Source organism: Pogoniulus pusillus, chromosome 15 (assembly GCF_015220805.1).
Source record: "Pogoniulus pusillus isolate bPogPus1 chromosome 15, bPogPus1.pri, whole genome shotgun sequence".
Classification (NCBI taxonomy): domain Eukaryota; kingdom Metazoa; phylum Chordata; class Aves; order Piciformes; family Lybiidae; genus Pogoniulus; species Pogoniulus pusillus.
In genome coordinates, this window is record NC_087278.1 from 19,981,375 (window position 1) to 20,005,553 (window position 24,179).

Genomic DNA, 24,179 nt, shown 5'->3' on the forward strand with positions numbered 1-24,179 from the left:
TGGTACCAGCAGCTTTTTCCTCTCTACTGACTACAGGGGAGAATTAGGACAATTATTTTCCTAACTGAAGTGCATCCATTATGTACCTAAGTCAGGCAAGATGAAGGCAGACCTCCAGAGCCCTGCATTTACAAGGAATCAGCAAACCTGAGGTGCTTCTGTGGTTAGGACATTCTTTGAAAAGGCTTTTCAAGCCTCTTGTTGTGTTTTTAGGTAGCTAATTCCCACTGAATTCACTAGAAGCTGGTGAACAACTGCTTTTAAAGGGCCTTTCCCCAAAGCACATTTGAAAAGTATTAACTCTGGTTTTGACCAGGTTTGGCTTGGCTGTGCACAGAAGAGAAGCTGAATGCCTAAGGAGAAGAGCTGGCCTTCCCAGCACTGCAGAGGCTACTGGCAAATCCTGCTGGCTTTATGTAATGTGATTTCTGAAGGTCAAGGAGCCATGAGAGATGTTGGAATGTGTCCAGCAAAGGGCAACAAAGATGGTGAGGGGCCTGGAGCACAGCCCTGTGAGGAGAGGCTGAGGGAGCTGGGGGTGTGCAGCCTGCAGAAGAGGAGGCTCAGGGCAGAGCTCATTGCTGGCTACAACTCCCTGAAGGGAAGTTGTAGCCAGGTGGGGTTGGGCTCTGCTGCCAGGCACCCAGCAACAGAAGGGGACACAGTGTGAAGTACCTTTAAGGGCTTGTACAGAGCTCTCACTTCTTCAGATTTTGGTTTCATCTGAAATACAAAACATTGGAAGAGATTGAACAAGGCCAAGTGCAGGGTTCTGCACTTTGGCCACAACAACCCCAAGCAGCACTACAGGCTGGGAACAGAGTGGCTGAGAGCAGCCAGGAGGAAAGGGACCTGGGGGTGCTGGTAGATAGTAGGCTGAAGATGAGGCAGCAGTGTGCCCAGGTGGGCAGCAGAGCCAATGGCATCCTGGGCTGGCTCAGGAGCAGTGTGGCCAGCAGGACAAGGGAGGTTCTTCTTCCCCTGTACTCAGCACTGCTCAGTCCACACCTTGAGTGCTGTGTCCAGCAGACAAGCACTGGGCTCCTCAATTCAAGAGAGAAGTTGCAGTACTGGAAGGTGTCCACAGGAGGGCGCTAAAGCTGGTGAGGGGCCTGGAGCACAGCCCTGTGAGGAGAGGCTGAGGGAGCTGGGGGTGTGCAGCCTGCAGCAGAGGAGGCTCAGGGCAGACCTCATTGCTGTCTACCTGAAGGGAGGCTGTAGCCAGGTGGGGTTGGGCTCTTCTGCCAGGCAAGCAGCAAGAGAAGAAGGGGACACAGTGTGAAGTTGTGGCAGGGGAGGTCTAGGCTGGATGTTCTGAGGAAGTTGTTTTCAGAGAGAGTGATTGGCATTGGAATGGGCTGCCCAGGGAGGTGGTGGAGTCTCTGTGCCTGGAGGTGTTGAAGCCAAGCCTGGCTGGGGCACTTAGTGCCATGGTCTGGTTGACTGGCCAGGGCTGGGTGCTAGGTTGGACTGGATGATCTTGAAGGTCTCTTCCAACCTGGTTGATTCTATGATTCTGTGACTGAGCAGTCAACTCAAACGGTGCCATCCTCTCCTTTACCTTTTCAGCTGGATACCAAAAAACAAAGAGGCTGGAAGCCTCACCAGAGGAGCCCACAGAACAGCCCTGAAGCAAAACTGAGAGGCAGACAGAAGAGCACACAGGTAAGGACTGACAAGGTCAGAAATAAACCTGATTTCCCTAATGCCTAGGATGTCATCCTCCTAATCTCCAAACACATTCCTCTTCTTGCGAGGGGTATTTCATGACGAGCCCTTAAACCCCACCACCCTTCTCATCTTTCCCTGGCCAGATGGTATCACATGTTGCTTTCATTATGGGTTTGTACTATCCTTTGGCTCTCCTGCTCCACTCCAGCTCTCTTGGCTTGGCCTGCAGTCTCTTCAAAAGCACAGTGCAAGTATTATTTCTGCTTCATGCAAAGCTTGCCCAAAGCTGTGGCAGGCAAAAGGCTGCAGAAGCAGCGTATCGTGTGACTCCCAAATGAAACCAGCTGCCTGTTATTTCCATGTCTGTAACTGCAGACTGAATTATGTGAGCTGGAAAGCTGATCTTTGGCTACCCTTTGACAAAAGGAGTTCTTGAGGATGTTTTTTGTTTACATTTTGTGCTGTTAGCATAGGAATTTGATCACAAATGCAACTTTGTTGTTGTCTTCTCTTGCTCAGCTGATTTTGCTACTCAGCTAATCATAGAATTACCCTGGCTGGAAGAGAGCTCCAAGCTCAGCCAGTCCAACCTAGCACCCAGCCCTGGCCAATCAACCAGACCATGGCACTAAGTGCCCCAGCCAGGCTTGGCTTCAACACCTCCAGCAATGGTGACTCCACCACCTCCCTGGGCAGCCCATTCCAATGCCAATCACTCTCTCTGCCAACAACTTCCTCCTAACATCCAGCCTAGACCTGCCCTGGCACAACTTCACACTGTGTCCCCTTCTTCTCTTGCTGCGTGCCTGGCAGAAGAGACCAACCCCACCTGGCTACAGCCTCCCTCCAGGTAGTTGTAGACAGCAATGAGCTCTGCCCTGAGCCTCCTCTGCTGCAGGCTGCACACCCCCAGCTCCCTCAGCCTCTCCTCACAGGGCTGTGCTCCAGGCCCCTCCCCAGCCTTGCTGCTCTTCTCTGGACACCTTCCAGCACCTCAACATCTCTCTGGAATTGAGGAGCCCAGAACTGGACACAGCACTCCAGGTGTGGCCTGAGCAGTGCTGAGTACAGGGGCAGAAGAAGCTCCCTTGTCCTGCTGCCCACACTGCTCCTGAGCCAGCCCAGGATGCCACTGCATCTCTTTAAAAAGCATCAGTTGTGTCACTCTGAAGCAGTCAGGGCAGAAACTGTCCTGTAAATGACACTTCTAAAGATATGGAGTAGGAGATGATAATTGTGCCTTTGGTAACTAAATCATACAGCTATCTCTCCAGCCTGTATGTTAATGAGTGCTCATCTGGCACCTACCAACGTGGAGGAGTGGCTTGACTGATTTCACCCCAAGTAGATCAGAAGTTTTCTCCTCCAAATTTCTTCATCCTTGTGTGGAGAATGGACATTTTTCTCATGGCCTTCCTGCATTACTTCCTACTGTTTGTTCTTAGTCATTCTGCCTCCACGAGGACTTGACTACATCTGACAGTTAAGTGACATTTAGGGACACATCCAAAAGTTAGGCTCTAAGGAGTGTGAGGGTGAGTGTATGACAGTAGTCATGCCACAGCCCTGCTGACTGACTTCACCTCAAACTACAATTTCAATGCACTGGGAGGAGCACAGCAGCTCTTATTTTTAGTGCCAAGTGAAAACCAGGCTACCCTTAATGTATTTGACTACCCATACTCTAAAGTGCAAATGTATTGTGTCTGTGGCACATCAGGATCTGATCTGCATGTGAATTCTGCTTTGTTGGACTTTTCCCTCTCTCAGCATTCCAAGAGCCAGAGTTCAGAGCCCCACAGAGTCAATCCTCAAGAGTGTAAAATACCTCATACACCAAATTGAGAGAGAGAGAACTATTTCAGAATCACAGAATGGTTTAGGTTGGAAGGGACCTCAAGGACCATCCAGTTCCAACCCCCTGCCATAGGCAGGGACATCTTCCACTGGAACAGGTTGCTTAAGTCCTCATCCAACCTGTTGGATCCATCCAACCATCTGACCTCATCCTTGAACACCTCTAGGGAGGGACCATCCACAACCTTCTCTTGAAGTAAACAAGATACATAGCCCTCTAGTTAGAAGCAGTACCTGGTCTGAGATGTCTTCTTCCTTTGGAGGACCCTAGAATATTGCATCCAATTCTGGGCTCTCCAGTTCAAGAGGGACAGATCTGCTGGAGAAGTATCTGATGGAGGGCAACAAGGATGTTGAAGGGATTGGAGTGCTGCCTGATAAGGAAAGGCTGAGAGCCCTGGAGCTGGTTAGTCTGCAGAGGAGAAGACTGAGAGGGGATCTGAGCAATGTCTATAAATATCTGATGGCTAGGAGTCAGGAAGGATGGGACAGAGACAGCCTCTGCTCATTTGTGCCCTGGAATAGGACAAGCAGCAATGGATGGAAACTACAGCACAAGAAGTTCCACCTCAACATGAGGGAAAACTTCTTGACTGGAGAGGTCCCAGAGCACTGGCACAGGCTGCCCAGAGAGGCTGTGGAGTCTCCTTCTCTGGAGCCTGTCAAGGCCTGTCTGGATGTGTTCCTGTGTGACCTGAGCTAGATTGTATGGTCCTGCTCTGGCAGGGGGTTGGACTGGATGAGCTCTTTGGTTCCCTTCCAACCCTAACATGCTGTGAGCCTGTGCTAGTGCTGCATCGAACTATTGTGCAGTACTGTGCAATTCCATATTACTCTTGTGTGCAAAAGGGTGCTTCAAAAAACAAAAAAGGTGAAAGCTCCCCAGCATATCCACTGATATTATGGAAAAAAATGAAGATCCAAAAATAGAAGGTGGCAGAAGCAGGACAGCTCAGTGCCAGGTCTGAATTGTTACGGTCTGTTCACAGCCAGCATCTTGAGGCTCAGCACAAATCCTGCAATACACTTGCTTTCTAAAATGAATTTATGGCCAGGGAGAAAACTGACTGAGCTCACTGGAAAACACATGCACAGCTCCTAGCACTCTTCAAAGGGTAATAGATTCAGATCTGCTTCCATCCAATTATTTCTTCATTTTCAGAGGGCACAGAGGAATGAAAGCATTCAAGCTTTATCTTAACCCTGCCAGATCTGTGTAACAGAAATCAGCTCAGAGCTTAAGGCAAAAGCATTCTTTTCATAGAATCATAGAATCAACCAGGTTGGAAGAGACCTCCAAGATCATCCAGTCCAACCTAGCACCCAGCCCTATCCAATCAACCAGACCATGGCACTAAGTGCCTCATCCAGTCTTTTCTTGAAGACCCCCAGGGACGGTGCCTCCACCACCTCCCTGGGCAGCCCATTCCAATGGGAAATCACTCTCTCTGTGAAGAACTTCTTCCTAATATCCAGCCTATACCTCCCCTGGCACAACTTGAGACTGTGTCCCCTTCTATTGCTGGAATCTTTGGCTCCTTGGCTGTGCACCCCATGGACTGCATGCATCCCACATCCTCAGCCTGCTTAAGCCTCCACTTCAACTGTAACACATTAATTACTGGCTCTTTGCTTTTGTTAATCAGCAAGCTAGGTGTGCAACAAGATCACTACCTCCTTTGACAACCTGGAAATGCAGAGGGTCTCCTTGGACTTCCCAATATATATTTTTTGTGTTTTCATTTCCAGGAAAAAAAAAAAGAATTTATTACTTAATTTAAGCTCAGAAGGGCAGCATCAAAACCCAGATGTGAAAAATCACAGATCCTACAGGACACTCACCATGTCCACAGCTCTTGTCTTACCAGAATAACTCATCAGAAAGGTCCCAAATCCTCATGATTCTAAAGACTTCCTTTGCCTGGATAGTTCTGCAGTAGTCAGGATTTCAAAAGGTGATTGCTACCATACAACTGCCTTGGTTATTCTACCCTGATGAAAGTCATGTGTGTAAACTGCAGCAAAAGAAGCTCCAGGGGTGTAAACTGCAGCAAAAGAGGTTCCACCTCAACACAAGGGGCAACTTCTTTACTCTAAGGGTCCCAGAGCACTGGCACAGGCTGCCCAGAGAGGCTGTGGAGTCTCCTTCTCTGGAGCCTTTCAAGCCCTGTCTGGATGTGTTCCTCTGTGATCTGTGTTAGCATTGTCCTGCTCTGGCAGGAGGGTTGGACTCAATGATCTCCTTGGGTCCCTACCAACCCCTAATGTCCTCTTATTTTGTGACCCTTGTAGTCCTAGATTAATATAGATAAACAGATATGTTTCTGTCTGCATATGCATTTGAGTGTCAACACTTCTGTGTTTTCATAGATTGGTTTAGGTTGAAAGGGACCTCAAAGAGCATCCAGTTCCAACCCCCCTGCCATAGGCAGGGACACCTCCCACTAGAACAGGTTGCTTAAGGCCTCATCCAACCTGGCCTTGAACTCCTCCAGGGAGGTTGTGGAGCACAGAAGCACCCAATGTGATCAAAGCACCCAGCCCTGTCCAATCAACCAGACCATAGCATTAAGTGCCTCATCCATAGAAACATAGAATCAAGCAGGTTGGAAGAGACCTCCAAGCTCAGCCAGTCCAACCTAGCACCCAGCCCTGGCCAAGCAACCAGACCATGGCACTGAGTGCCCCAGCCAGGCTTGGCTTCAACACCTCAAGGCACAGAGACTCCACCACCTCCCTGGGCAGCCCATTCCAATGCCAATCACTCTCTCTGGCAACAGCTTCCTCCTAACATCCAGCCTAGACCTGCCCTGACACAACTTAACACTGTGTCCCTTTGTTCTGTTGCTGCTTGCCTGGCAGAAGAGGATGAGGCATCAGGTTAGAGTCCAAACCACCTGAAGGCTCCACTGACTTAATGAGACCAAGGTTTTTCCTTACTTCCAATTTCTTCTTTTATTGTTTTATTGCTGCTTCCCTTTGAGCATAGGAAACCAATAAATGTGTTTTCATCACAGAGAAATAAGGCAGCAGTGCTGAATTGGGCAAGAGCAAGTGGGCATGGAAACATGGCAATGTCCTTTCCCTTTTTAATGATACTAAAAGGTTTAATAAAGGTGTGCACAGAAGCCTTGCAGCTCTTTAATAAGAGCTCTTCAAATTCACTGATCTACTTTTCAGGAAACAATCTTGTGCTGGCCCCAAGGTAGTGAGCAATATTAGCTTATATGGGTGTTTGTTCTACCTTGAAACTCTGTGATGAGGTTTAATTACATCAACTGAATGCAGATGCCAGCTGTTTGCTCTCCTGGTTGAAGAGGGGATGCAATGCTTGGTGGAAAGAGAGAATGCTGCCAAGGTTTCCAGCTACTCTGCTCTGCCACACTCTGTTTTGGTAGGCCCAAATAGGCTAAAATAGGCTTATACATGTCCTGGTTGACCAGACATGTTTTTGTGCTCTCCCTCCTTCTATTTTGGGGAGAAGCAACCACAGCAAAGAGGATAAAGAACCAGGAGCCACTGAGTCTAAGGACTCTGTCCTGCCTTATAAATAAGGTGTACACACATAGCTTGTGCCTGCCTTGTGTGTGAAGATCACATCAAAGACCTTGGAGTGGCCTTCCAGTATCTGAAGAGGGCCACAGGAAGGCTGGGGAAGGACTATTGACAAGGTCTGGTAATGACAGGATGAGGAGGAATGGGTTTGAACTGGCAGAGGGGAGACTGAGACTGGATGTTAGGAAAGGGTTCTTTGCAGTGAGGGTGGTGAGACACTGGCACAGGTAGAGAGTGGTGAGACACTGGCACAGGTAGAGAGTGGTGAGATACTGATACAGGTTGAGAGTGGTGAGACACTGGCACAGGTAGAGAGTGGTAAGACACTGGCACAGGTAGAGAGTGGTGAGATACTGATACAGGTTGAGAGTGGTGAGACACTGGCACAGGTTGAGAGTGGTGAGACACTGGCACAGGTTGAGGGTGGTGAGACACTGGCACAGGTTGCCCAGGGAGGTTGTGGAGCACAGAATCACCCAATGTGATCAAGGATTAGCTAAAAAGGCTTCTTTGCTTTCTGCAACAACATTTGCCAAACTTCACCCTCTGCAGCATCAACATTCCCCAGTCCATGCATGGGAGGAGGTTTGTGTTGCATGGGTTAGTTCTTCATTGTTATGAAGTCAGCACACAGCATAAGGCAGGTGTAGCTACTTTAGAAACTGCTACTGGAGGAGGAAAAGCAGGGAAAAAAGCCTCACATTATTTACCTGAATTATCAGGATCCTCATGGTACCAACAAACCAACTTCACTTCTTCCACAGCCCTGCAATTAAACGGGTTAGAGTATAAGAAAGGGCTCAGCTGAGGCTAAGCAGAACCATTAAGACTTATTTGTACCCACAGGACCTTGACCTAAACAGCTCCTGTGACTAATTCTCTCCCCATTTTGCTTATGCTAAGACAGCTGTAAGAGAACAAGTAGTACATTCCTTTGTATTTCTGACACAACATCCACTCTGTATGTCAGAAGAGAAGTTCCTCCATCCTCCTGGTAAAGGAGTGTGCTTGGGTGTCACAGTTAGGACACTTGTGCTGCATCACAAAACAAGGCCAAGTGTAAGGTCCTGCACCTGGGTGGGTGCAATCCCAAGCACAGCTCCAGGCTGGGTGGGGAATGTCTGAGAGCAGCCCTGAGGAACAGGACCTGGCGGTCTGGGGTGATAAAAAGCTCCACATGAGGCTGCAGTGTGAGTGCAGCCCAGAAACAACCCTGTGATGGGCTGCAGAAGGAGAAGTGTGGCCAGCAGGGCAAGGGAGGTGATTCTGCCCCTCTACTCTGCTCTGTTGAGACCCCACCTGCATCCAGCTCTGGAGCTCCTATGACAAGAGGGATATGGAGATGCTGGAGAGTGTCCAGAGCAGGGCCAGGAGGATGCTCAGAGGCTGCAGCAGCTCTGCTATGAGCACAGCCTGAAAGAGCTGGGGCTGTGCAGGCTGGAGCAGAGAAGGCTCCCAGGTGACCTTCTTGTGGCCTTCCAGGACCTGTAGGGGGCTACAAAAAAGCTGGGGAGGGACTTTTGAGGCTGTCAGGGTATGACAGGAGTGGGGAGAATGGAGCAAAGCTGGAGCTGGAGAGAGTCATCCTGGAGGTGAGGAGGATGAGAGTGGTGAGAGGCTGGAATGGGTTGCCCAGGGAGGTGGTTGAGGCCCCATGGCTGGAGGTGTTTAAGGCCAGGCTGGCTGAGGCTGTGTGCAGCCTGCTCTAGGGTAGGGTGTCCCTGGGCATGGCAGGGGGTTTGGAATTGTCTGCTCCTTGTGGTCCCTTCCAACCCTGACTGATTCTATGACTTTATGAAATTAGGCTTCACTATAGACAGCTACTGCAGAATGAACTCCCTGTGGACACTAATAGCCAGGTGGCTTTCTGTGAGCTGTTAAGCCAGGTCAGCATCTCTGCGGGGCAGAAGAGTTTACACTGACTCCACGAGTGACCTGCAAACCACTCTCTGCTCTGGATTAGGGGTTGACCACTCAGTCATTCTGAAGTGATTTTTCTCATCAGCACATCCACTGCCAAAGGGTTTTTCTCTCTCCCTGCTGTAATCCAGTCGACTTCCCCTTTCTCAAGCCTTTCAAACAGCAAATGATTGGTACATTTGAGTGCCTGCTTTACTTCAGCTGATCATTGTAACTGAACTGACACCTTTTGGGCTACTCCCTTTTAAGTAGCTGTTGAAATAACAGGAACAAATTTACTTTGTCCTCAAACCCACTCTGAATTAAGAGCTCTTCCTCCCTCCCTGACATAACACTTCATTTGTTTTGTCTCTTTTTGAGTTTCCTTTGGTTCAAAAAGACAGGATCTTACAAGCTCTTTTAGTAATATGAACCCTGCTTCCCTGTATCTACTCCAGCTTGGTTCCACTTGGACTCCACCTTTCTAAACACAGATGACTAAATGTTTACCTGGTGTTGCAGATAAGGGCTTGCTCTGCTCTTTAATGTGGCTAACACTCCCTCAAACATTAGTGAAAATCTCCCACCTAACACTTTACAGCTTTTGTTTAGAATCACAGAATCAAGCAGGTTGGAAGAGACCTCCAAGCTCAGCCAGTCCAACCTAGCACCCAGCCCTGGCCAATCAACCAGACCATGGCACTAAGTGCCCCAGCCAGGCTTGGCTTCAACACCTCCAGGCACAGTGACTCCACCACCTCCCTGGGCAGCCCATTCCAATGCCAATGACTCTCTCTGACAACAACTTCCTCAGAACATCCAGCCTAGACCTCCCCTGGCACAACTTCACACTGTGTCCCTTTGTTCTGTTGCTGCTTGCCTGGCAGAAGAGCCCAACCCCACCTGGCTACAGCCTCCCTTCAGGTAGTCGCAGACAGCAATGAGGTCTGCCCTGAGCCTCCTCTGCTGCAGGCTGCACACCCCCAGCTCCCTCAGCCTCTTCTCACAGGGCTGTGCTCCAGGCCCCTCCCCAGCCTTGCTGCCCTTCTCTGGACACCTTCCAGCACCTCAACATCTCTCTGGAATTGAGGAGCCCAGAACTGGACACAGCACTCAAGGTGTGGCCTGAGCAGTGCTGAGCACAGGGGCAGAGCAACCTCCCTTGTCCTGCTGCCCACACTGCTCCTCATGCAGGAACAGCAAATTCATGATGGGGACATGAGAAATCTTGCTGCTTTTGTGAAGCTTTTCTTTTGACAGGAGCTTTGTTGCTTAGATCATTAAGTCCTTTGCAGGCAGCATGCTTGGAATGGATTGCAAAAGAAAACCTCTGGGTTTTTTCTGCCTTTCTTCAGTAAATCCTCATGCATCTATTTTTATCATTAAAATCTTATTTATCCCTGCTGCTAATTTGATTTTTAATGAATGTCAGGTTGCCAAATGTATCTGAAGCCCTGGCTTCATTAAAATCTTTTTTAATCTCTATTAACATGTTAAGTTCCTAGTCCAAAAATGAAAGAATCAAAGGCATCAATATAAAAGGGCTAAAATTAACAAGTGAGCTTTCTTCCCTTTGTCAAGGCCTTCCTCTTGCCTTAGGGCACAGGGGAAACGACATTAACACTGCAGGCACATTTCTAAAGATGTCATCTAATAATCAAGGACATCAGGAGAATGTTTAGAAACAATAAATTGTCCTACACACAGAGGAAAGTCTCCCAAGGAGGAGGATAATCCCTAGAGGCTTCCTTCTTCTCACACTGAGCCTTAATGAAATACTAATTTGTTGAAATAATTGCACAGCAAACATCACTTAGGCCAAGCAGTCCTTAAAACAATGTGCTGGAGCTGCATCCAGCTCAGGGATTTGCATCTCACCACCACTGTGTGCATCGCCAACACTGCAGGCAGGTTCGTTCCAGGCTTCCACACTGCACCTGTCCTGTCCCACCATTCAGGGCACAAGCCCAAGGTGCTGCTCACAAAGGTGATGGCTCTACACTCTTGGCCTAGCACACAAATAAATCTAAGGTAATGTTGGTACTGTTGTATTCTTCATCATCTCTAGTTTTGTCCTGAGCTCTACAAGAGGCTCTCTCTGGAGGTGTTGAAGCCAAGCCTGGCTGGGGCACTTAGTGCCATGGTCTGGTTGCTTGGCCAGGGCTGGGTGCTAGGCTGGACTGGCTGAGCTTGGAGCTCTCTTCCAACCTTCTTGATTCTATGTTTCTATGGATGAGGCACTTAGTGCCATGGTCTGGTTGATTGGCCAGGGCTGGGTGCTAGGTTGGACAGGCTAAGCGTGGAGGTCTCATCCAACCTGCTTGACTCTATGTTTCTATGGTCCTCATCTCCTCCCCTGTATCTATGAATAACAAACAAGGAGGTCTGCAAAACAACTCCCCGATCCTAAGACCTCTATTAATTAATGTGCCATTAAGTGGTGCTCTTAGCCCTTCCTCCATGACTCTGTCTTGGGCATTGCCTCCCTCTGTGTGTTTCATAGAACCATAGAATGGTTTAGGTTGGAAGGGACACAAGTACTGGACACTGTACTCAAGGTGTGGCCTGACCAGTGTTAAGTACAGGGGCAGAAGAATCTCCCTTGTCCTGCTGGCTACACTGTTCCTGAGCCAGGCCACGGTGCCATTGGCTCTGCTGCCCACCTGGGCACACTGCTGCCTCATCTTCAGCTATTCTCTACCAGTACCCCCAGGACCCTCTCTGCCTGGCTGCTCTCCAGGTGAGAAGACAAGGGATCAAGTAGCACTGGGCTACAGAGAAAGCCTTAGTCAGTAGGCTTAGACATCAAAAAGACTTCTGCAAGTGAAATGGCAACAGCCCTGCTGCTGTTTTGTCTCATAAATGCTTTTTATTAAGTTTCTAACAAGGATCTTATTGCCACTGAAGTGTTCCTGCAAGTCACCAGGAAAGCAAAACACACAAGGAGAATGAAGAACTAATTCAGCTCCCTCAATATTCATGTTATGTGGAGCCTTTGCCCCCTCTGCAGGTTCAGGATGATATAAACCACAAATCACAGAAGCATAGAACGGTTTAGGTTGGAAGGGACCTCAAAGATCATCTAGTTCCAACTCCCCCACCATAGGCAGGGACAGTTCTCACTAGAACATCTCTAGCCCAAACAGGTCATGCCAAATATACTCATCCTGTAACAGAAGTCTGATAGCTGTAGGCAGAGCTTCCAGTTTCAGCAGCAGCAGCACACTTGGAGGAGTGTTTGAAAACAGTATTAATGTATAACAGGCACCAATACAGGTTGGGGCTGCCCTGCTGGAAAGCAGGTCCATGGAGAAAGACCTCGGGGTGCTGGTGGGCCACACGTTCTGCATGAGCCAGCAATGTGCCCTTGTGGGCAAGAGAGCCAATGGTATTCTGGAGTGCATCAGGAAAAGTGTGGCCAGCAGGGCCAGGGAGGTTCTTCTCCCCCTCTGCCCTACTGAGACTGCACCGGGAGAACTGTGTCCAGTTTTGAGCCCCCCAGTTCAAGTGAGACAGGGACCTGCTGGAGAGGGTGAAGCAGAGAGCTGCAAGGATGATTGGGGCACTTGAGCATCTGCCCTATGGAGAGAGACTGAGAGCCCTGGAGAAGACTGAGAGGAGATCTGATCAGTGTATACAAATATCTGAGGGGGGGCTGTCAAGTGCCTGGGGCCAAGCTCTTTTTGCTGGTCAGCAGCAATAAGACATGGAGCAATGGATGCAAACTGGAACATAGAAGGTTTCAGCTCATCATGAGGAGAAACTTCTTTACAGTGAGGGTGACAGAGCCCTGGAACAGGCTGCCCAGAGAGGTTGTGGAGTCTCCTTCTCTGGAGGCATTCAAAACCAGCCTGGGTGCATTTCTGCACAGACTACCTTGGGTGATGCTGTCTTGGCAGGGAGGTTGGACTTGATGACCTCTGGAGATCCCTTCCAGCCCCTAAAGTTCTGTGATTCTGTGATTTATGAGTGCTGCATTTATGGGGAAGTGGCTCTTTCCCCTCTCCAGGCCTTCCTGAGTGCCCTCCTTCAATAACCAAGCCATCTGTGATCTTTATGTTCCCCTTCACACACTGCATACAGCACATTCCCCTCCTAGCTGCGCTCAAGGCACTTGCACTCACCACAAGTTCTCTTTAGACAATGCTCTTTTGCTTACTACTTTTAGCCTGGAGAAGAAGAGGCTCAGGGGTGACCTCACTGCTGTCTACAACTACCTGAAGGGAGGCTGTAGCCAGGTGGGGTTGGGCTCTTCTGCCAGGCAAGCAGCAACAGAACAAGAAGACACGGCCTCAAGCTGTGCCAGGACAGGTTCAGGCTGGATGTTAGGAGGAAGTTGTTGGCAGAGAGAGTGATTGGCATTGGAATGGGCTGCTCAGGGAGGTGGTGGAGGCACCGTGCCTAGAGATGTTTAAGAGAAGGCTGGATGAGGCACTTGGTGCCATGGCTTAGTTAATTAGAAGGTGTTAGGTGCTAGGTTGGACTGGATGACCTTAGAGGTCTCTTCTAAGCTGGTTAACTCTGCGATTCTGTGACATGCATTTAAAACAGACAGCTGCTTTTGATTGGTTGTGAAACCTTCTTGGACATCCAGCCTAGACCTCCCCTGCCACAACTTTACACTGTGTCCCCTTGCTCTGTTGCTGCTTGCCTGGCAGCAGAGCCCAACCCCACCTGGCTACAGCCTCCCTGCAGGTAGCTGCAGACAGCAATGAGCTCTGCCCTGAGCCTCCTCTTCTGCAGGCTGCACACCCCCAGCTCCCTCAGCCTCTCCTCACAGGGCTGTGCTCCAGGCCTCTCCCCAGCCTTGCTGCCCTTCTCTGGATTCTCTTCCTGAATCACAACAGATTCTTAACTCCAACACAGTTTTGTATGTAAGGAAGGGCTGAGAGCACACAGCTCTTCCAACCCATAACGAAGACTGGGAGTGCCAGAGCCTAGCAGGGGACAGTGAGCTGGCTCCAATGACTGCAGAGGCATCCCAGAGGAAGGCCACCTGCAAAGCAGTTCCCTCTAGCAAGGTGGCAGCCAGCCTTTAAACACCACTGCCGTGTTCAGCGTTCCTGAGCCCACGCACTGCAGGTGGAGGATGTGCAGGAACAAGTGCCCTGGGAAGGCTGCCAGGCTGCCTGGGGCCTGATGGCACTGTGACTCAGTTACAGCACAGAGGTAGTGGTAGCTTGATCCTCACCTGTGCTGGGCACTAGGAAAAGCCCAGGAGGCTTTCAGAGCCCTACAAACCCAGGTTTTTCAAGGCTATCTACAACAAGGTTTATCTTCCCTAGAGATAAGGCAATTAGGCAGAGCGGAAGCGTAACTCCTTTGTGAACAGCTCTGTGCCACTGCCTGTTATCTCCACAGCTTTCTGACCTGCATTAGACTTTGCACCTTCATACCCTAAGAAGCACTTCCCACCACCTCCAAGGCCTGCCTGTCTGCTGAGAAGTATGAGAACAAGAAATGAAAGCATTAGATAACACTCTCACCATTTTCTCTCACTCTTGCTTGGGCTGCTGACTGAGCTGCATCTCTCTGACACACCCTTCCATTTGGCCTAACCCACCTTTGCTTCTTAACCTCTTGGCCGAACCTCTGTTCTTCTTTGGGACTGGGGTAAGGTTGAGAGGGGCAGGGGGAAGGTGCAGGGGTGGTTGAGAGCCCCTCCTGGGGACTCAGGTTTCTGGGAGGGCTGCTGTGTTTCTGTGCTAGGTTGAGATGAGCTTGGAGGTCTCTTCCAACCTGCTTGATTCTGTGATTCCATGACCTTTGGCTGTCTAAGCCCGGTCAGAGGATGCACCTGCCAGAAGCCTCACACGAGTGCTGCAGAGCTAGGACAATAAAGAAGCAGTGTGGCTCTGCAGCCCACAGCTGTACGTCCCAGGTGCCAGGTGACCCAAAAGAACACTGTTTTTCAGGAAGCCTGATTTAGACCAGTGGCAATGTCCACACAGAGAGATGTTCTTAGCATTCAGTGCCTCTGCCTGTTTCCTGCATGTGTCAAACCAGAGCGGATGCCTTTTACATCTACTTCATACATAGAATCATAGAATCAACCAGGTTGGAAGAGACCTCCAAGATCATCCAGTCCAACCTAGCACCCAGCCCTAACCAATCAACTAGACCATGGCACTAAGTGCCTCATCCAGGCTTTGCTTGAAGACCCCCAGGGACAGTGACTCCACCACCTCCCTGGGCAGCCCATTCCAATGCCAATCACTCTCTCTGTGAAGAACTTCTTCCTAATATCCAGCCTATACCTCCCCTGGCACAACTTGAGACTGTGTCCCCTTGTTCTATTGCTGGTTGCCAGGGAGAAGAGGCCACCCCCTACCTGGCTACAATGCCCCTTCAGGTAGTTGTAGACAGTAATAAGATCACCCCTGAGCCTCCTCTTCTACAGGCTAAACAGGCTCAGCTCCTTCAACCTCTCCTCATAGGATTTGTGCTCCAGGCCCCTCAACAGCTTTGTTGCCCTTCTCTGGACATGTTCCAGCACCTCAACATCTTTCTTGAATTGAGGGGCCCAGAACTGGACACAGTACTCAAGGTGTGGCCTGACCAGTGCTGAGTACATGGGCAGAATAACCTCCCTTGTCCTACTGGCCACACTGTTCTTGATGCAGGCCAGGATGCCATTGGCTCTCTTGGCCACCTGGGCACACTGCTGCCTCATCTTCAGCTTACTATCTGTCAGTACCCCCAGGTCAAAGCAATCTACATGACCACAAAAGTGCAAGGCAGTAGGAAATCTGTGCCTCCCCGGAGACCTGTGTAGCTGCCATGCTCTTAGCAATGGTGCCCAGCACAACTGTGCAGCCCCTTCAGCCTGCCCCAGATGAACCAACTGCCAAACCACCATCAGGGACACAGCCAGCTCCTCCTGCCTCCACACGGCTCAGGCTCTTCTTCAGCCAGTGTAACAGAGCCCCCAAGCCACACAGATAGTTACACTCCTATCAGCACATGGGCAAGGCTGACCTCCTCTATTGGGTTTGTGTGGCGCAGGTTTAGTAGCAGCAGAGGGGCTGAAGGAGTGGCTCCTGTGAGAAGCTGATAGAAGTTTCCACAGCTGCAAGGCAGCTTTGCCTCTAGCCAAGGCAATCAGGCAGCAGAAGCACCTCTGTGATAACATATTTAAGAAAGGGAAACAAGCTGTGACCTGCAGTGGAGGAGTGGGGTGGGAGAGAGACATCTAAGCAGATGCCAAAGTCAGTGAAGAAGGAGAGGAGGAGGTGCAGGGCAGCAGAGATTCCTCTGCAGCTTGTGGGGAGATGATAGGCAGACTCCACAGCCCATGGGGGTCAGCAGCAGAGCAGATGTCCCCCTGCAGGCCGTGGAAGACTCATTGGTGACTCAGGGGTCCCAAGAGAAGGCTCTGTGTCTGAGAGAAAGCCATGCTGAAGGACTGTACCTCACAGAAGGCACTGGCACTGCAGGCTGAGTGAGGAGAACTGCAGCCTATGGGAAGCACTCACACCACATCCAGTTGGCAGCTGTCACTAGTGGTGTCCCCCAGGGATCAGTGCTGGGCCTGGTCCTGGGCAGTATCTTTATTGATGATCTGGACCAAGGGATTGAGTCCAGCATCAGTAAGTTTGCAGATGGCAACAAGTTAGGAGCAGGTGTGGATGTGTTGGAGGGTAGGAGAGCCCTGCAGAAGGGCTCAGTGAGTGGGCAGAGGCCAATGGGATGAGACTGAACAAGGCCAAGTGCAGGGTTCTACACTTTGGCCACAACAACCCCAAGCAGTGCTACAGACTGGGGACAGAGTGGCTGAGAGCAGCCAGGCAGAGAGGGACCTGGGGGTGCTCACAGAGAGCAGCTGAAGATGAGGCAGCAGTGCCCAGGTGGCCAACAAGGCCAGTGGCATTCTAGCCCTGGACTCAGCACTGCTCAGGCCACACCTTGAGTGCTGTGTCCATTTCTGGGCTCCTCAATTCAAGAGAGATGTTGAGGTGCTGGAAGGTGTCCAGAGAAGAGCAGCAAGGCTGGGGAGGGGCCTGGAGCACAGCCCTGTGAGGAGAGGCTGAGGGAGCTGGGGGTGTGCAGCCTGCAGAAGAGGAGGTTCAGGGCAGAGCTCATTGCTGTCTACAACTACCTGAAGGGAGGCTGTAGCCAGGTGGGGTTGGCAACAGAAGAAGGGGACACAGTGTGAAGTTGTGCCAGGGGAGGTCTAGGCTGGATGTTAGGAGGAAGTTGTTGTCAGAGAGAGTGATTGGCATTGGAATGGGCTGCCCAGGGAGGTGGTGGAGTCTCTGTGCCTGGAGGTGTTGAAGCCAAGCCTGGCTGGGGCACTTAGTGCCATGGTCTGGTTGATTGGATAGGGCTGGGTGCTAGGTTGGGCTGGCTGAGCTTGGAGGTCTCTTCCAACCTGGTTGATTCTATGATTCTATGATCTCTCTCCCACAGGAGGAAGAAGGAGCAGCAGAAAGCAGAGAGATCAGGAGCAATGTTGAGGATGGGTAAAGGTATGGGGAAGGGGAAGGGGTTTTAAGTTTTGGGTTGTTTCTTGTTATCCTACTCTGATTATGTTGGTCACAAACTTAAGTGATGTTTTCCCCAGCTTGAACCTCCTTTGTGTGTGACCACAGTGGGTGATCCCTCCCAGTCTTTTTCCTGAACTCACAGGCCTTTTGTCATGTTTTCTCCTGCACATCCCACCAGGGTGCAGTGAGGAGTGACTGAGCAGCTCTGTGGTGTGGCTTGGCTCAATCACACCTGCTCCAGGTCTCTCTGAACACACACTAGATAGGGACACAACTTACATGGGGAAAGGTAAAAAGAACTTCTCACCACTAATTGCTTTCTAGGCAGCCTCTAAACACCCCAGGGTGGTACCATAGAGGACAAGCATAAGGAAGTGCTCAGCACTCTTACAGCTCCTGCCCAGGCAGCAGGGCCAGAAAGCAGCAGCAGGAAACCTGCTCCCACCATTCATGGCTGCATCTCACAACACTCATTGCAGAGGAAGGGATTTGCAGCAAGCTGTTTCCTGGCAGTTCAGCAACATAGAACCATAGAATCATAGAATCAACCAGCTTGGAAGAGACCTCCAAGCTCAGCCAGTCCAACCTAGCACCCAGCCCTGGCCAAGCAACCAGACCATGGCACTAAGTGCCTCAGCCAGGCTTGGCTTCAGCACCTCCAGGGACAGTGACTCCACCACCTCCCTGGGCAGCCCATTCCAATGCCAATCACTCTCTCTGACAACAACTTCCTCAGAACATCCAGCCTAGACCTGCCCTGGCACAACCACACACTGTGTCCCCTTGTTCTATTGGTGGTTGTCTGGGAGAAGAGCCCAACCCCACCTGGCTACAGCCTCCCTTCAGGTAGTTGCAGACAGCAATGATCTCTGCCCTGAGCCTCCTCTTCTGCAGGCTGCACACCCCCAGCTCCCTCAGCCTCTCCTTACAGGGCTGTGCTCCAGGCCCTTCCCCAGCCTTGCTGCCCTTCTCTGGACACCTTTCAGCACCTCAACAGCTCTCTGGAATTGAGCAGCCCAGAACTGGACACAGCACTCAAGGTGTGGCCTGAGCAGTGCTGAGCACAGGGGCAGAAGAACCTCCCTTGTCCTCCTGGCCACACTGCTCCTGAGCCAGCCCAGGATGCCATTGGCTCTGCTGCCCACCTGGGCACACTGCTGCCTCACCTTCAGCTACTCTCTACAGTGCTCATCCTTTCCAAATGAGCACAAAGCTCATGCCCAGCAAAGTCACAGCTGAAATGCCAGCCACAGAGGTCTACAGCAGCCATTCTCCAGCTGCTTGCTGGCGAGCACCCTGTGAAGTGCCAACCACACTTTCAACACTGATGCCATGTTTGCCACTCCTGTGGGCAAATCTCTGCTCACACCCACATGCTGCAGCCTGTGGATAAGCAGGACTGGGTGCCTCTGGAGGGATGCCAGCCTGCCCAGGGTGTGATGGGGATGTGACAGCTAAAGAGATGAGCATGTGGGGACTTGAGCATCTCTCGCATCAAGAGAGGCTGACAGAGCTGAGGCTCTTTAGAGAAAAGAGAAAGCCCACACCTTGTCAGCTGTGTGAAAACCTGACAAGGAAGGGGCAAAGAGGGCACAGCCAGGCTCTTTTCAATGGGGCCCACTGGCAGGAGGGAAGGCCATGGGCATGAGCCTTGGGCTAGCCACTAAAAAGATGGCTTGTTTTCATTTTGGTGTTTTGGCAAAGGCTGACCATGAAAAGCACCAGTACCATCTGGAAGAGTCACTCCAAAGGTAAGGCAGCTCACAACCAGACATCTGTGAACTTCCCCTGAGGTGACAGCAATGCCTTGCAAACCATAGCTGCTCTCAGCAAGGTGTAAGAGCAGGGAGCCTTCTGCACTGGCACCCTGATGCAGGAAACGGAATCCAGGCGTGCTCCAGGGAGCTTCCCAAGGACTAAAATCACCATGACTCAGCTAAAACGTTGAGGTGAAGGACTAAAATCACCATGACTCAGCTAAAACGTTGAGGTGAATGAGTAAAACCACTGTGACTCAGCTAAAACACTGAGGTGGGTGGGCCTGAGTCAGCACCCATGCTTTGTCCAGAAGGGGAAAATGAAAAGAGGAGAAACAATCCCACAAAGTCAGGTTTGTTCTCCACAAAGAAATCAGGTAAAGCAGAAGGGAAAGGCCCAAGCAGAAAAGCCTGCACACATGATTCTGTCCTCCCAGCAGACCTCTCCTGTCAGCCCACACCGGGGCTAAGTTGCCAAAAACTTCTCCCCAGCCCCAGGAAGTTAACTCCACAAACATTAAGGCCTGGCCAGCTGCTGGCCACACCTCACTTCTCACCAGAGGCAAAGCCACTGCACTCCAAGCTCTCTAGATATCTTCTGCATGACCACGTCCACCTCCCAGGTTGCACCTTGAAGCTGCTCACAGGATGCACTTAACCAGCACCTCCCACTCAGGAAGCATGGCTGGACAGCAGTGCTGAGTGTTTCCATCTCCAAACCCAAACAGTTTGGAAGGGCAGATAGGAACACTTGAAGCAGCCCCTCCAGGAAACCTGCCCTCTCCTCAGCCCCCTGCCCGAATTTGCTGCCTCTTTGCATCATTTGAGATCCATGTGTGCTCCTTGCCAAACTCATTGTATCAGTACCAGTGAGGTCACTCTTGGCTAGGATAGAAATGGGCCCAGAGGCAAAGAAGCAGGAGGTAAAGAGAGCATGACTCATGCCCCCCAGTCTTAGAGTATCCACATCTACAGAGACAGACTTATCATGAGAAGAAACCATACAAACAGGTGGGATGAAGGCTCCCAGTTAAGGAGAGCAGCAAACTGAACTTTGTCCTGCTGACTGGGGGTGTCTGGTGGGGTGAATGGTCACAAGGGGTTGATGGCAGCTCCACCCACTTAGCCCCTCTCAGTGAATGCAGTTTATTGCAAACACATCCATCTGCTGGACCCCTCCTGTTTGGAAGAATCATAGAATTGGTTGGAAGAGACCTCCAAGACCAGGTTGGAAGAAACCTCCAAGCCCATCCACTCAACCTAGCACCCAGCCCTGTCCAATCAACCAGACCATGGCACTAAGTGCCCCAGCCAGGCTTTGCTTCAACACCTCCAGGGACAGAGACTCCACCACCTCCCTGGGCAGCCCATTCCAATGCCAATCACTCTCTCTGACAACAACTTCCTCCTAACATCCAGCCTAGACCTGCCCTGGCACAACTTGAGACTGTGTATCCCCTTGTTCTGTTGCTGCTTGCCTGGTAGAAGAGACCAACCCCACCTGGCTACAGCCTCCAGGCCTGGGATTAAGGCTGCTCCTAATTCCTTGTTTCTCTGCCTTTGTTGGGTTGTTTAGTAGACACACTGTTCCACAGCAAACTGCTTTTGATGCTCTTGAGAGTGTGGTTCTTTAGCAAAGAGTGAAGATTTCCACAGCCTCCCTCTCAACTCCAGCTCTCCTGAGGAGAGGTGGCTATTGCTACAGTCAGGCTACCAACAGAGAATTGATGGACAGGGTGCTTAGAAGACAGTCAGCCCAAGATAAGAACATTTGGCTGGGCAGCAAGCCCTCATCAGAAAAAGGACTTCACCCCATTAGAGTGCTGAGCTAAGTACATGGCACAGAGGTCAACCTCCAAGGTGGATTAGAGTGCAAAGCAACAAACAAAAAGAGGCTTGGTGTAAAGGTTTGTCAGTGTATGTAGAGGTCAGTGCAGAGGTCTGGTCCTCACTGGACCAGAAGCAATTAGAAGCAATGATGAGCCAGCAGTGTGCACTTGCAGCCCAGAAAGCCAACCAGCGCCTGGGCTGCATCAGAAGTGTGGCTAGTAAGGGCCAGGGAGGTGATTCTCCCCCTCTACTGTGCTCTGCTGAGACCCCACCTGGAGTACTGCAGCCATTTCTGGAGCTCCTGGGACCAGAGGGATGTGGAGATGCTGGAGAGTGTCCAGAGCAGGGCCAGGAGGATGCTCAGAGGCTGCAGCAGCTCTGCTGTGAGCACAGACTGAAAGAGTTGGGGCGGTGCTGGAGCAGAGGAGGCTCCCAGGTGACCTTCTCGTGGCTTTCCAGGATCTGAAGGGGGCTACAAAAAAGCTGGGGAGGGACTTTTGAGGCTGTGAGAGAGTGCTAGGACTGGGGGGAATGGAGCAAAGCTGGAGGTGGGGAGAGTCAGCCTGGAGGTGAGGAGGAAGCTGCTGAGCATGAGAGTGGTGAGAGGCTGGAATGGGTTGCCCAGGGAGGTGGTTGAGGCCCCATGGCTGGAGGTGTTTCAGGCCAGGCTGGCTGAGGCTGTGGCCAGGCTGATCTAGGGTAGGATGTCTGTGCCCATGGCAGGGGGCTTGGAACTGGCTGCTCCTTGTGGTCCCTTCCAACCCTGACTGATTCTATGAATTTATAACATCTCTACGGATTCATTCCTGTCTTTTTTTTTCTCCCTGTAGGTCCAGCTCTGTCTTTTCTGTCAGAGCACTCATATCTCTTGCAGTAGCTTTGGGTTTTTACCCTTTCTGGGGCAAGGTGGGTTGATGTGTTTTGTCATGTTTGGTTTCAAGAGAAGAGAACTCACTGCTCTCATCTGAGCATACTGGAGTAAGCATGTCAAGTTTAAAAACTTTGTGTCCTTACCTACATTTCGCTTCTTTCTCTCTGCTTCATGTCAGTTTGGTGTCCTTTTCTCACTCTGCAAAGTGATGATGTCAAAGGTAGCAGAAAGGTAACAATAAAGCTTGGCTAAGCCAACAACTTAGCAACAAGTCCAAGGAGAGCAGGAAGAGATTTTGCTAAAACACAAACACAGAGCATGAATCAGCTGAAAGTACTGTGCTGTAAAAACAGCTTCAGTAATGCAAGAGCACAAACACCTTAACAAATCCCATCAAACGTGGTGGCTGTGATGGTGACACGGTCACAGAATCACAGAATTAACCAGGTTGGAAAAGACCTTCGAGATCATCCAGTCCAACCTAGCACCCAGCACCTTCTAACCACAGAATCACAGAATCAAGCAGGTTGGAAGAGAGCTCCAAGCTCAGCCAGTCCAACCTAGCACCCAGCCCTGGCCAATCAACCAGACCATGGCACTAAGTGCCCCAGCCAGGCTCTTCTTCAACACCTCCAGGGACAGAGACTCCACCACCTCCCTGGGCAGCCCATTCCAATGCCAGTCACTCTCTCTGACAACAACTTCCTCAGAACATCCAGCCTAGACCTCCCCTGGCACAACTTCACACTGTGTCCCCTTCTTCTCTTGCTGGCTGCCTGGCAGAAGAGCCCAACCCCACCTGGCTACAGCCTCCCTTCAGGGAGCTGCAGGCAGCAATGAGCTCTGCCCTGAGCCTCCTCTTCTGCAGGCTGCACACCCCCAGCTCCCTCAGCCTCTCCTCTCAGGGCTGTGCTCCAGGCCCCTCCCCAGCCTTGATGCCCTTCTCTGGACACCTTCCAGCACCTCAACAGCTCTCTTGAATTGAGGAGCCCAGAACTGGACACAGCATTCAAGCTGTGGCCTGAGCAGTGCTGAGTACAGGGGCAGAAGGACTGCCCTAGTCCTGCTGGCCACACTGCTCCTGAGCCAGCCCAGGATGCCATTTGCCTTATTGGCCACCTGGGCACACTGCTGCCTCATGTTCTGCTGCTGTTGACCAGAACCCTCAGGTCCCTTTCTGCCTGGCTGCTTTCTAGCCACATCTGCCTCTATATTTTGACAGGGTATTATTATCAACCCAAGCTGAAAACATTTGATTCTCACTCACAAGAAGACATCAGTGGAACCTGCACAATATGTAAACTGGTAGTCCGGGGTCAGCAGTGGGCAAGGAGGAGCTGTAAGCAAGATTACCAAAACCAAGTGAACTGGAGGACTCAAGAAGCAATTAATCCCTACTCTGGTAAACACAAAGCCTAGGCTATGTGGTGTGTGAGATGTCTAAGGCAGGATGCTGGAATTGCAGCAGCTTACTGTCATGGAGCAGCTTTTCCTCGAGGCAGCTGTCAGATGAGTAGCTCAGCACTTCCAGGACCTTGGCTCTTGCTTTCTGATGCACTCCATTCACATCAAGTTTCCAGAAGGCTTTCAAATAGCAGATCTCTGAATGCATTTGGAGACTACATAGAAAGCAGGGGGGGTGGTATTTGGAACAAAGCAGTACCTGTGGATAAATGGTGATCATAAATCTCTTTTGCATCCTCCAACACTCTGCTAATGCCAGAGGAGATTTTACCTAAGCACCTTCCAACACTCTGCTAACGCCAGAGGAGATTTTACCTAAGCACAGGTAATGGATGCTGAACCCATGGACTGATGCAAGGGTCCTGCAGGGAGGGAAATAGGATCCCATCCCTCTACAAAGACTCAGACTGCAGAATCTTTGTCAAGGCAAGACCAAGTTCCATGTTATAATGAAACTTCTTTGCCAACAGAGAGCAAGGCACGAGATAAAAGATGAACATTTCAGTCTTTTGGTCACCACTTGAGAGTCACTGAAAACATCCTTCAACAGTCCAGACGCTCATTGCCACAAGCAGTGCTGGGGTAACACCTGGACCCGATTACCTTTCAGATCCCTCCCAGCCAGAACAGTTCTATGATCCTGCCACTGCAGGCAGCAGTTTGCCTGGCACCCATCAGCCTCTCTCCGCTACAGAAGAGCAAATGCAAAGTGCTAAGTTCACCACTGAGGCGTTTGCGCTTAGTTCAGTGTAAAACCAACCCAACCCGCTTAGCATCAGGCTTCTGTAG

General features: G+C 50.8%; 1 protein-coding gene and 1 long non-coding RNA gene across 3 annotated transcripts in view; one reads left to right on the top strand and one right to left on the bottom strand.

Moving 5' to 3' along the window:
• LOC135181997 (aldo-keto reductase family 1 member B1-like) overlaps positions 1 to 24,179 on the top strand; it is a 65,072-nt gene that overhangs the window by 26,347 nt on the left and 14,546 nt on the right. For both annotated transcript variants that reach the window (XM_064155618.1, XM_064155617.1), the window contains exon 2: positions 17,392 to 17,450. The gene's annotated coding sequence lies outside the window, so the exon portion shown is untranslated. The remainder of the gene's footprint in view (positions 1 to 17,391; positions 17,451 to 24,179) is intronic.
• LOC135182000 (uncharacterized) lies at positions 645 to 23,720 on the bottom strand. Its single transcript, XR_010305040.1, has 4 exons — positions 23,400 to 23,720; positions 22,070 to 22,224; positions 7,794 to 7,849; positions 645 to 723 (listed from the first exon to the last, which is right to left on the bottom strand). It is a non-coding gene; the product is annotated as an uncharacterized LOC135182000 (long non-coding RNA).